The sequence below is a fragment of the Melospiza georgiana genome, chromosome 2 (assembly GCF_028018845.1).
Source record: "Melospiza georgiana isolate bMelGeo1 chromosome 2, bMelGeo1.pri, whole genome shotgun sequence".
In the NCBI taxonomy this organism is placed as follows: Eukaryota; Metazoa; Chordata; class Aves; order Passeriformes; family Passerellidae; genus Melospiza; species Melospiza georgiana.
The window spans coordinates 96,399,281-96,411,666 of NC_080431.1; the positions used below are offsets into that span (position 1 = coordinate 96,399,281).

The 12,386-nt window shown below is 41.3% G+C and overlaps 2 protein-coding genes across 3 annotated transcripts in view; one reads left to right on the top strand and one right to left on the bottom strand.

The window, feature by feature from the left end:
* Positions 1 to 12,386, top strand: part of CMSS1 (cms1 ribosomal small subunit homolog) — a 223,568-nt gene that overhangs the window by 149,208 nt on the left and 61,974 nt on the right. The window lies entirely within an intron of this gene.
* Positions 1 to 12,386, bottom strand: part of FILIP1L (filamin A interacting protein 1 like) — a 189,090-nt gene that overhangs the window by 147,474 nt on the left and 29,230 nt on the right. The window lies entirely within an intron of this gene.

Below are 12,386 nucleotides of genomic sequence, written 5' to 3' on the forward strand. Positions count from 1 at the left end.
AATGTAAGAGTCCACAGCAAGGTCTGCATTTCCAGCTATGTGCACAGTGTAACAAGTACATTGAGGCAGCTCATGGCTGGCAGCACTTCATGGTAAATGCTGCCTTAGAACTGGGAGTGCCCATGTCTGCACTGCTGAAAGTAGGGGAAAAAGTTACTTTCACGCTCCATAATGCAGAGGATGCACCCACGCAGTTTTAGCTCCTTATTTATTGTAGCCAGTTTATTGTGGGCCATGGTAACTGTCTATGCTGTATGTCTGTTCTTGCTTGCATCTCTGGGAGATAATGAGATTGTGTAGTGGTTATATTGACAGCAGGGTTTCTTTTCCAAATTCCTTTGCTTCTGTTCTGTTCTTCATACAGCCCACTGAAATAATCTCTGTCTGTATTGCAGAGTTCTTCCAAGAGATTTTTCTTTTTCATTGGGTACCTCCATAAAAAACAAGGAATTCTACCTTGCAGTTTTGTTCCCTCAAAACTTCAGTCTACATCCACCCATTTAAGTCATCTTACTTTTGTCCCTAATCTGTCTTAATATCTTCAGGCAACCAAGAAACTGGCCTTTCTTCTGCCTTGAACTCTTGAGAATTGCTTAACAGTTGCACAAAATTGTTTTTCCTCCTCCTGCTGCGAAGATAGTACCAAATTAGGAATGTGTTATGGGCCAGGCTTTTCCCAGTTGCCAGGGGCTCTGATCTCTTAACTGAAAGATGGAGAGATGTTCCTTGCTGTGCTTGACATGGAGGCCTCAAAGTCCTGTGCTCCTTTAGGCATTTTAGGGTTTTCAGTGTCTTACAGGGACTTTATTTCCCAGCTTTCCTGACACTTAACTGTTTGTGGCCAAGTAAAAATTAAGGGGTGTGCACTGTCAAAAGAGTACAGTACTCCTAAAAGATAGCAGAAAGAAATTGAGCTAACATTAGGGCTGATTTTCTTGCTCCTTTGTCAGAGGCCGTTATTATGGACTTAACAGTCTGTGATAAGTAAAATGTTTCCCTTCTAATCCTGTTTTCTCACTAAATTTCAAGAGGAATGCCAGAATTACCACCTTGGGTTTGGGGGTTATAGTCTCAACACTAGTGATTACAATAAACTAGGATCCTCCAGATCACTGCTTGATGTCCTCTTATCCTGGAAATTAAATTTTGCTGATTTAAATGTCTGTATCCGTTGTCTTTCCAAAATGCACAGCTTGGTTTTAAAGATAAATGCTTGCCATTTTGAGACAGGCTGTGAGCTAGGTTTAATTCACTTAGCAAAGTTTTTTTTCATTGGAGTGGCTCATGTAATCTGTTAACATGCAAGAAATTATTGAGCTTTCACTTCCCCCACTCCCATTTCCTGTTTGGATGTTGAAAGGAAGCCCTGATTGCTAATTTGTGATTAGCCAGCAACCCACAGTGAATTTAATCCCGTGGGTTTGTGTGGTGCTTGCCTATGCAGATACAGCCTCACTCAGGAGTGGGATTGCTGCAGTTCACGTTTCATGGGGAGAGCTTTAAACAATCTGCTCTTCTTTCCATGTATTCATGGCCTGCCTTCTGAGAACAGAGGTAATGCCTGGCCTGCCAGAGCTTGGGAGGTGACACTAAAACGTTGGATGCTGCAGAAGAGAAGGGACACATGAGGGTGTTTTTCCAGTCTTGCTTGCCCAGGAGGTGGCACTGTGAAATAGTGGGATTTTTACCTGCAGCGTTTGTCATCTCATCCCCTGTGATTGTTTGAGACGTGACAGAAGAGTGAAGTTCCTTAGTTCAGTAAAAACAGAGTGATTTGTACTTCTTTTAGGATGCCTCAATGCTCTCCTGTGTGAAACACATGGTGCTATCTGCTTTGCACTCCTGCATTAGGGAGCTGACCTTCACACATACTCTTATGCAGCCAGGATCAGAACTGGGTTTGTGGGTGAGATTGTGTGGCCACAAAAGAAGTGGTGATGTCTTTGGAGCAGCTTCACTTCAGAGGCTTTTGTGCAAGTCTCCCTTGATATTTCCCAGACCTACTGATAAAGCAGCCAAGATGAAGAGTTATGTTCATGTAGTATGTGCTAGAAAACTAGAAAGCTTTGAGGAGTCTCTGTGGGATCTCTCTGTCCTGCATTGTGCTGTGCTCCTGTTAGAGTACTGGTATCTCTGGTTTAGTGCTCATATATAACACACACAGAGCTTTTTAAAGGGATCCCTGGCCCCACCTGCAAGTGCCTGACCTGCCTTGTGCTGCCAAATGCAGGCCAACACAGCTGAGATAAATCTAGAAAATCTTCCAGGTCTTTCATTATTATAGTGGTGATAAGCTGAGACCATTTTCATTTCTCTCTCCAATAAAAGCCTGAGATTAGGAGCACATACAGATCTGTGGGTAATTCTGATCTTGGAATGGATATAATACTTTACAAAATCTTAGGCAAGCTTATTAACCTGCTTATTTTATTTCTCAGAAAGGTGAAAAGGGGTAATGCATTCATAACACAAGAAAAACAAGAACATATTTGTTACGTTGTGTTACAGATATGTTCACAATATAGCTTTGAGCTAGAAATGTTACAGGAATGTGAAATACTTTTGTTATTATTAATCAAATATTAAGTGGCCTATGCATCTATAACAAAAGCCTCCTAGCAAACACATCCTTTAAAATAGCCTGACCCTTTCCACTTTTTCAGAGACATTAATAGTTTCCTGGCTCAGTGTTTTAGGAAATGTCGTCATAGTCTGGAGGAACCAATAAAAACATAAGTCACCTATTTTGTCTGATCATTTTACGCCAGGATATTTGAGGCTGGAAGCTGTGGAGGGGTAGGAGGGGACTGCTTTGTTTGTGTGGGTGGAAGATGTAGAGGATTTAATACTGCTTTAGTATAACTTTATATATTAGGATTCTAGAACTGTGTGAAAAGAAGCATTTTTTGAGTTCATAGAGGTTTTAGATAGTTTTTGTAACTATTTTATTATTTTTTTCTTCTTCCTATGCCATTTATTGCATCAGTGCTTGAGGAAAGGGATGTTGTTTTTGGGGAAGAGTATTCTGTTGGTTTTAGACTTGCATTGTCCTTTAATAAAGAGGTAAGAACTCTTAAGAAATGGCAGTGCCTTAAAACAAATGTTGGTAGCTGATTATGGCAATATGATTGGTGGGACAATAGCTTATTTGGTATGGTCAAAGGAGACCATTTCCTACAGACAGAAAATGTAATTACTTAAATGAAAGAACTACCACTGTATGAAATCTTAGTACAAAGCACGGTTACATGACATTGTGAAAAGCAAACCGTGTCTGCAACAGGCATCCAGTGACACTTTGTTCTCCATTATAAATACCAGCATTTACAGTGGGACAAACCCTGCCCCCCTTCCATGGTGTTGATTCTCTCCCTTCTGAGGCCAAGCTTCCAGCAAGTGTGTTAGTCCTGCCTGTGATCTCCTGGCTGTGCAGAGCAGATGGGCATTGCAGTTTTTCCCTGCTGTGCTGCTGTCTGCTGCAAGCTTCACACAGCCCCTCAGAGGTAACACCTCTGTTGCTGTTGATTTGTGCTTGGTTGCATGGAGCTGGGAAAGGCTGTTCTGACCCCATTTATCCTCTGCCTCTTCCCAGAGTGTCCTCCAGAGAGGATCAAAGTTTTGCCCGTTTTTGGGAAGTCATGCTCTGTGTTTTCTCTTCTGTGTTCCATCAGTGTTGGAGACCAGTGTAATGTTTGTCAGCAGTCTAGAGAAGCTGAAGGATAACACTTACTTCATCCTGCATAGCTGTCTTTACAGAAATGAGCTGAGGCACCAAAAGAGACAGCCACCACCACTGCAAGCTGCACCATACTGCATTATGTGGACTGTTCTCCTCACTTGCCCCCCAAAGTAGAAAAATCAAACATGATTTTTTTTTTTTCAGCTTCTGCTGTAGCCCCAAATGGAAGTTATGTGCAGCTGTCAGTGGTTCACTGAGAGTTCAAACCATGTTCAGGCTGCAGTTCAGGGTCTGCAAACCCCCATTGAAATGTGCTTTGGGATTTCAGAAAGATGCAACAGGAGGGCAGGGATACCAAGATACCATGATTAGAGTCCAATCCAAAGGGGAATTTGCTGATCTAGTTCATTTGTGTTTTATGAATCCAACAAGGTGTTATCTCAAGACTTCTACGAGAAGCTGGCAAAGGAACCCCACAAATGAACCTTATTGTTAACTTTCACCAGCCATCTGCCTTTTGTTTTTGGAGGCTTTTCTCTCCACCTTTCAATTTAATGTACTGATGTCTTATTCTTTTTCAAGCTGAGTGTGCATCAGCCCTGTGGCAGAGACTGTGTCCTGTCACCTTCCACTCATGACAGCCACTAGGAGATGTTGCCACAGCAGAGGTGTCCCCTTTGTGCCTGTCAGTATGGCTTATCCCTTCTGTGTGTGTTTTAGAGGTCAGGCCTAGATTTGTTACTGTGAACTATGCCATGAGATACCCCTTTCAGATTTTTTCTGAAGCTGGAGCTGGATCTGTGTGTGGAGGTGTCACTGGAGGGTCACTTGGTGATACCAGGGTCACTGCTCCATCCCAAAGCACAGCATGCAGGCACCAGCCAAACTGAGGCAATTTCTGTCCCAGGTAACACCATGGGGACCTGAAGAGATGAGCATTGAGGAGGATCTGTAGGTGAAGGGGTGAGTACAGCATTGTTATTGTTGTTGCTTGTTCCCACAACAAATCCAGAACAAAGTGGCCATGTCAGACGCTCCTACCAGCTACTCAGGGACTTTGGAGTAGACAAGTCTCTCTTTCTGACTTGCTTGAATTTCATCTCATTCATCTCAGGGGGTGTAGGCCCTGATGGGATAAGCGTAGCTTTTTCTGTCATCCCTGTTTCTTGGGTGTTCAGGGTCTAGGAAGGGCAGAGCTCTTCTCAGTTCAGTCATTTGCAAAGAGGAGCTTTTTAATTTTTATTGGTGTGTGGTTAAACTGTTGTGAGCTGTGCACGTATCAGTTCTAAAATAAACATCTCTCACATCCAGGAAGACCTCAGGAAGAACCAGATTTAAAAATAAGACAATCATTTTAACCCTCAGCTTGTGCCCCCCCCTCCTTTATGATGATGGCTGGAATTTCTTCATTGACTGTAGGATTTTTTCCAATTAACAGTGACATTCTCCCAAACCAGAAACTATCCAGTCCTACCCAAAGAGATTTAGTGAAACTGTAAAGAAGATGAAAGCAAACTATTCCTTACATTTTTGTCTTATTTCTGTGTCCTGCCATATGACTTGGCCATAGCAGTGGTGTGAAAATGCATGACCTGTTCTGTAAAGCTGAATATGCTGCAGTCTCTGTGTTTACAGCAGATACAAGGAAAAGGTTTTGTCTTTAGGCATGTCTGTGCAGGGCCTAGAACACTTTTGGCTCTACATAAGAAATAATAATAATAATAATAAGGCCAAAACCTCTCTGCCAGCTAGTGAAATGAAAATGCTGTACTTCACAGTTATGTCATTGGAGAATTATATTTCATTAGAGCTGATATTAAAAACCCTTATGTCAGTAGTGAAATGTGGCTGACTTCAAATTTGCAAAACACATAGGAAATTTTTTTGTAATGTGTTGTCACTTTAGAAGTCTGGCAGTCCTTTAGGTTCACTCATAAAACTTTAGGCTCTCAGAAGGGGAAAACCCCAAGGCTATTTCCCCTAAGCTTTAAAAGCTTTGCTTTTACTAGCAAATGCCATTTTTACAAAGTATATGCAAGTAATATTCTGGATGCTTCAAACAGCAGCAGCTGTTAGGACTTTCAGATTGGGGAACTGGATTAAGTAGTTCATGAGAAGTTATTCTATGTGTTTAAATGGGAGCTCTTAGAAAGTCAGTGAACAGGGTAGAGAATAGCAAAGTCTATAGCATAGTCCAAACTGTTTCTGGTTATTAAATGCAAAAACATGCCTGTTGTTTTGTTGTTTTCCCTTCCTATTTGGCGGCTCACAGGCCTGTGTTGCTGGGAAGGACAGTGTGAGCAGCACTTGTGTTGAGTTGGTGCCAACAGGTCACTGAGCTGCAGAACAGTTTCCATGTTACTTTTCACAAATTTATGGAGTACTTGTAAATCAGACTTTTGTGTTAGTCAGAGTAAAGACATGAAGGGGTATATGTGAGGATATGTTTAGCGCTTATTTTTGCTTGCTAGACAATATTTAAATGTCCAGTGCAGTGTGTAAGACTATTTCTGTTACAGTTAGATTTATTGTAGGAGGTGGTAATTGATACTTGATTCTAGGCAGGAGGTTCTACTTTGAATTTTTGCTCAGATGTGGAGAACTTGTGAACATACTTACATAGTCATTTGCTAATAGAAAAAAATATATTATGGTTAAACGAGCAAATGCAAACTCTTTGTGGCTTGAAAATAGGATAATGACTAGATGGGTATCCTCTTCTGCTTGGATACATCCAACTCCACACTGTTCTCCTTATTGAATACTACACTGGGCAATAGCCATTGTCTGCTACATCCACTCAGAGGCTGTTTTGATGCTGTACCATCAAATAAAACAGACAATGGCGCAGTTCACATTTGGGGGCTTTTTCCTGACACGCTCTGATTATAGTCTCTTTTCTCTGCATTGATTTTTTACCAGATTTTTAGGAGTTTGCTGTTTTCAGGACTTCTCTCTTTTGAAATTTGCTAGCAGTGATAAGGGACAATATCTGATATACAGTTGTGAAACATCCTGTGCAAGATTTTCTTTAGGAAGGAGTCTCCAATCAACCTGGTAGAACCTTTCTTACAGGTCTATCCAATTGTGTATAGCATTTCTTAAAAATTCACTGGAGTGAATGGCAATAAAGTGGTGAATCTTAGTAATGTGAAAGCTGTTCAGTGGACAGACAGGGCTGAAATGCCAGTTAATCCCTGGCTGGGCAGATGCAGCTGTTCTTTTTTTACTTTGTCAGCCTACTTGTGTGAGCAGGTCATTGTCTCTTTGGTGAGACAAAAGAGTGGGATGCTTGTGTGTAAGGGTTAGGTCAGCCTGTGGGATCAGGGTCTGGTTAAGGGAGTTTGTTTTTATCAGCACATTCTGAGGCAAGTGGAAACTGGATGGTTTGGATTATGGAAAGTCCCTGAAGTGTGCATATGTTCAGTTTGTTAGCTTCATGTACTTGGGGACTGTAAAATCAGGGACAAACCCACTTTATCTTTTTTTTTTTCCCTTTCTTTCTTAATTTTTTCTTTGGTTGGTTGTTTTGGTTTCTTTTTAGTTTGGTAAAAATAATAAAGGCATTGAAACACTTTCTGGAAACAGAAAACATTCCCAGCTTTTATGGATATGTGGTCAGTCAGCTCTTGCTTGTTCCCTTATAAGCAATATTCTTAACGGGAAGAAGTTGCTACTATTTCAGGTCAGTGTGTGTGTTTTATTTTACAGTTGCCATGGCACTGGTAAGACAGATATGTTCTGTAGTTGTTTGTCTCATTATAAGATGTGAATTTTATTTTCAGCACTGTATTTGCAGCATAATAGTGTGTGCAGTAATTTTCCATACTTCACCAAAGTTGCCAATGTTGGAGTTACTGCACTGTTTTTTCTTGTTTGTCATGTGATGTTTTACATGCCCACCTTTGATGCACTAGAGTCAACAGATCCCACTTACAGCCTTTGAATTTGGGATTCTATAGCCTAGTGGATACTTAAGGTTAGAGACATTATGTCATGGTTGCAATCTTACAAAAACACAAACCAGAGAGCCTAATCTAGTAGATTTTTATACAGCTCAATAAACTTGGCTGAGCTACAGCTTATCTTCTGGGGAGGTACCCAAAACTGATTTAAGGACTTCAGGTGATGGAGAATCTAACCAAGATTAACTGTAAGTTATAGCTACTAAATTTTACTGAGCTCTGTCAGTGTTTAAAAATGCAGCTTTACTTAAAATAAAGTGCAGCAAAGCAACAGCAGTGGCAGCCATAGCCAAGATCAACCATCTCTCCTTTGTTTTCCTCATGTTTTCTCTTTTTTTAGTGAGATTGTCATCACACTGATTGGAATCAAATCTCGCTGTACTCCAGCTTATTGCTATTACAGAAATAATTTTAGGGAGTCTGTAGGGTTTTCAAAGTAAATGTGACAATCTGAAGTGTGTTGGCATAACCAGAAATGAGTCAAGCCCGAGGCACTGACCCTGGCGTTGAGCCGCGGTTTTTCCCTGCTGCGCGTTCCTGTTACTTTGATGACACCTGTCGTTGGCTCTCTGAGAATCAGCTTTACTGGCTGCCATGGGGCTGTTTATCACACAGAAAACTGCACTGAGGGGCTGCAAGTGTCACAAGGCTCTCCTGCTCTTACCCCTACACATGGCATTCAGCTGGAGTATAGTATTGAAGAAAGACAGAATTTTCATGTTGCTCTGTTGTGGTTAGCTAGATCAAGCAAAGCAAACCTGGCTTGTCTTTGCATCTCTTTGGCCTTGCCTTTTTGGTTTATTTGTTTGGTTTTGTGGGGGTTTTTTTTAGGGTTTTTTTGTTTGTTTTTTTAAAATAGCTGAAAATATGGATCAGCTTTGGAGGAAATAGTGAAAGGGAAGAAGCCCATAGCTACCAAAACAAACTTGACTGATGCTGAGTCATGAGAGAGTGGTAGATCTGTTCATCAAGTTTATTAGCAATGCATTAAGAAAATTGTAAAAGCATTTTCTGCTATCACAGGATGCTGGGTTTGAGAATGACAAAAATTCAACCCCTTCAGTTACAGCAGTGACACAGTCAGAGGTGGTTTGGGGGTGGCACCACTTCTATATCCTTTCCACAAGGCATCTGAAATTTAATTAAGGAAGAGGGATACACAAAACACCCACCTGTCTGTTTAGTTGAATTTGTTTTTTGTTGGACTGTGTTTAGGGGCTTTTGAATTAAAAACAGTTAAAAACAGTATTGCTGCTTTCAGCTGTTTCCTTAACCTTGCTGAAGTCATCCCTTAGTAGATATAAGGGCAAAGAAATGCTTTGCCAACAAAAGGTATTTATAGAAGAGGGAGCTCATGATTTCTGTCACACCTGTCTGTACCAGAATGCCCTCATGGCTTGTTTTCTTTTAAGGTTCCATGAGATGAAGAGACTGTTTTTCCTGTGTACATATACAAGAGTTAAGTTTCTAAACTTGAGACATTAGTTTTCTGAGCATCAATATGAGCAACTCTCATTCAAGCTAGCAGAAACTTGACTGAGAGTAAGAATTGACCCAAATGCAAGTTACAGGAGTGGCAGGTGGGTTGGCATCCTCCTTTTGGATGAGCCATTTCTCATCACAGATGTAATCTGAAGAGTATTACCATTGTTTTGTTCTTAATTCATATGCAATTTATAAGCCAGCTTTTATACCTGATGAGAACATGTGGTCTTGAACCATTTAAAGTTTTCCAGGATTTGGGGTTTATTACTGCTGTAAAAGACTTCCATAACAGACTTCCTTCAGTTGGTTTTCTGTATTTATTTTATGCTTATTATTTTGAAATTGATACTCATTGCTGCCATTTCCTGACAAATTATGAAACAGGCTTTCAATTAATCAGTATGCTGTTTTGGTTGAGAGAGATCCTTCTTAATTGTCTCTGTTTTCTTCTCTTGGCATATACATCTTCTTTCCATGACACATGTTTATATTAAGTGGTATAAAAACTGTGAACTCAGCTTCTTCAAGGGATATGTTACAAACAGACTGTGAGCGTAAATCAATGCAATTATGTGCTGACAATTAAGAGGTTAAATAAGTTTCCAGTTTAAGAAACAAGGTGGGAAGGTTGTCTGAAGACATTTGGGGTGTGTCTGGGAGCCACTGTCACATGGGATAACCAAGTGCCACACAGTACCTTGGGCCCTGTGGAGCTTACACACTTCAATGCTGGTGCTGCTGCTTTTGTTATGTACAACCTGATGTCCCTGTATTCCCAAAATTTGCCTTCCAAACTGTACCTCAAACAAAACACCTTGCTTGATCCTAATGCTGTAGGTGACATTTAGGACTGTGATGTAACTTTTTAGCAGAATCTGTAGTCAATGGTGCAAACCAAAAGAGCATCAGAGTGAAAAATGTTTTGGCTCCTTAACTTAAATGCTGACATCAGCTCAGCTGAGCTCCCAGATTCCCATTTGGCAAAAGACAGATTACATAAGCAGCAGTAATTTTCCCCATGCTTGGAAAGAATTGGTTGAAATACTTAGCAACTTCCCACAAGTGCAGTGCTGCCTGCAGTGCTTGGTCAGAAAGCTAAAATACCTCTTGGCAGGGCCGTGGTCAGCCAGCCCAGCTCTGCCTGCGTGGGCCAGGGCAGCCTGTCTGCTGTGCTGGCCACCACTCCTCCTCTACTCCCAAGGGACCAGCTGAAAGCATCCTGTGTGGCAAAGCCAGCTTGGGAGCTCTGGGTGGGACCAGCCTGAAGGTACCCACAATTAGGGTGAATGCTGAATGAGGTTTAGGGAGTTCTTTGCCTGATAGTAAAATAAAAGTTTTCAAAAATCACACACAAATGCTCAATGCATCTCCTAAAGCGAGGGGGATTGCCATTTGGAAAATTCACCTTTGCATTTGTTTGGAGTTTATTTTCATGCTCTCTGTGAGGATTGTTTTGTCTGAAATGAAGTGCCTCTGTTTGTGCTTCCAATACAGATGCCTTTCATTCTTCCTGTAAATTATACCAAATGCTCAGCAGGAAGAGCAGATGTTCACCAATTACACAAAAATAAATTAATTGAAAAGGAAAAGAAATCTGGAGGTGGGGCAGGGCTTTTCAATTGCCAGGTCGCTCTAGTATGGGACAATCTGCTACATTTTGTGAGCACAAACAAAGGCAGACAGAGGATCCTAACTGGTACCCTGCCCTGGCCTCCTGCCAGGCCACCACTGGAGCCATCAGCCCCCCAAAGTCCCACCTCAGCAGGCCCAGAGGAGCACAGGGACACAATGACAGGCAAAAAGCTAACTGAAGATACAATTGAAGGGACACCAGGTCTGGAGTCCTTTCCAGGGCTGTCTGAGGAGAGTCACAGTCCCAGAGTTCAGATCTGAAACCCATCAAGATGAGTCAATGAGCACTTTTTGGAGATATTTGGATATATGTGTAACAGTCTGTGCCAGCAGCTGGAGTGGGCTTGTTTGTCCAGGTGCCAGCAGCTGGGAGCTCTGGGATCCAGGAGTGGCTACTGGGCAGACTCTGAGCCCAGCAGCTGAAGGCATCTGTGTTGCTTTTGTGTGTGGACATATAATAAATAAATATGTGGGCATCAATATACACACACATGCATAATGAGAACACTTGTATGCATACAAAACAGACATGTTCTGACTAGGAGACCCCTTCCTGTTCAGCTGAGCAGGGGCTGTGTGTTCTCAACTGAGAGCACATTTTCAGCCTTGCTGCTGGTAGCACCTGGGAGCCTGGGGCTGTGCAGCCTCAGTTCTTCTGACAGCGCTGTCAGATCAGGCCTATTCCACTTATTCCCCTGCTGAGAGCCACCTAAAATCAAGTAGATGAGGAACATGCAAACTGAAATGTTTTAGAGATGCTCCTCCTGCTCCGTACAAAGTCTAAAAACACACACATGGTTATGTGAGCAGGAGGAAAATAAGCTAGTGGTATGGATAGGCAGTGAAGAAAATTATATGGCCAAACTGACTTTTTTGAGCATTGACAAGCAGTGACATCCAGTTGTGCTTCTTTGAAGCCTTTTCACTCTCCTGTGACAGAATGGCCTTTAATAACCTCTTCATGCCCCTGTGACTTGGAGTTTTGGATATCATTCCTCATAATGCTGTGATCAGTGTCCAAAATACTTGGATAAGAGGAACAGTAACACAACATGGCAACTTTCATCTCATGATGGACATTATCATAAAATTCAGTGGAAAATATGCAAATAAAATCTGGCAATAAATTCCAAAGATTGTTTTTGAAAAAAACTTTTTTAAAGTGATGCTTATTTAGCAGCTGGATGCCATCACCTCTTTCCTTTACATTGGTCAATTTGGCTTGTTAGGATTTGCCTAGTGGCTAGGTTTTATTCACCACTGCTCTTGTAAAACCATCTGTTAATCACGGTTACTTTCCTCTGAATTTTAAAGTCTTGCTCGTTTGGATGACCCATATATAATATATGTAATGCATTTTTAAAAGTTGAAATTAAAAGCAGTTCCCTTGCCCCAAAACAAGTTTCTAGCTTGACTTTTTCTCCATTTGAAATACTTGTGGCAGTTCAATTAGGAAAAAGATGTTAAAAACAGGCTTGTGTGGAGAAAATAAAACTAATTACTCAGGTATCACCAAAGGGGAAATCTGATGAGGCAGATACAATCTAAATTGGGGTTTGAACAAGCTAGCAGCTGCAGAAGATGGATCAGTTTCTATATTTTAGTGCAAATAAATGGCCAAGTTT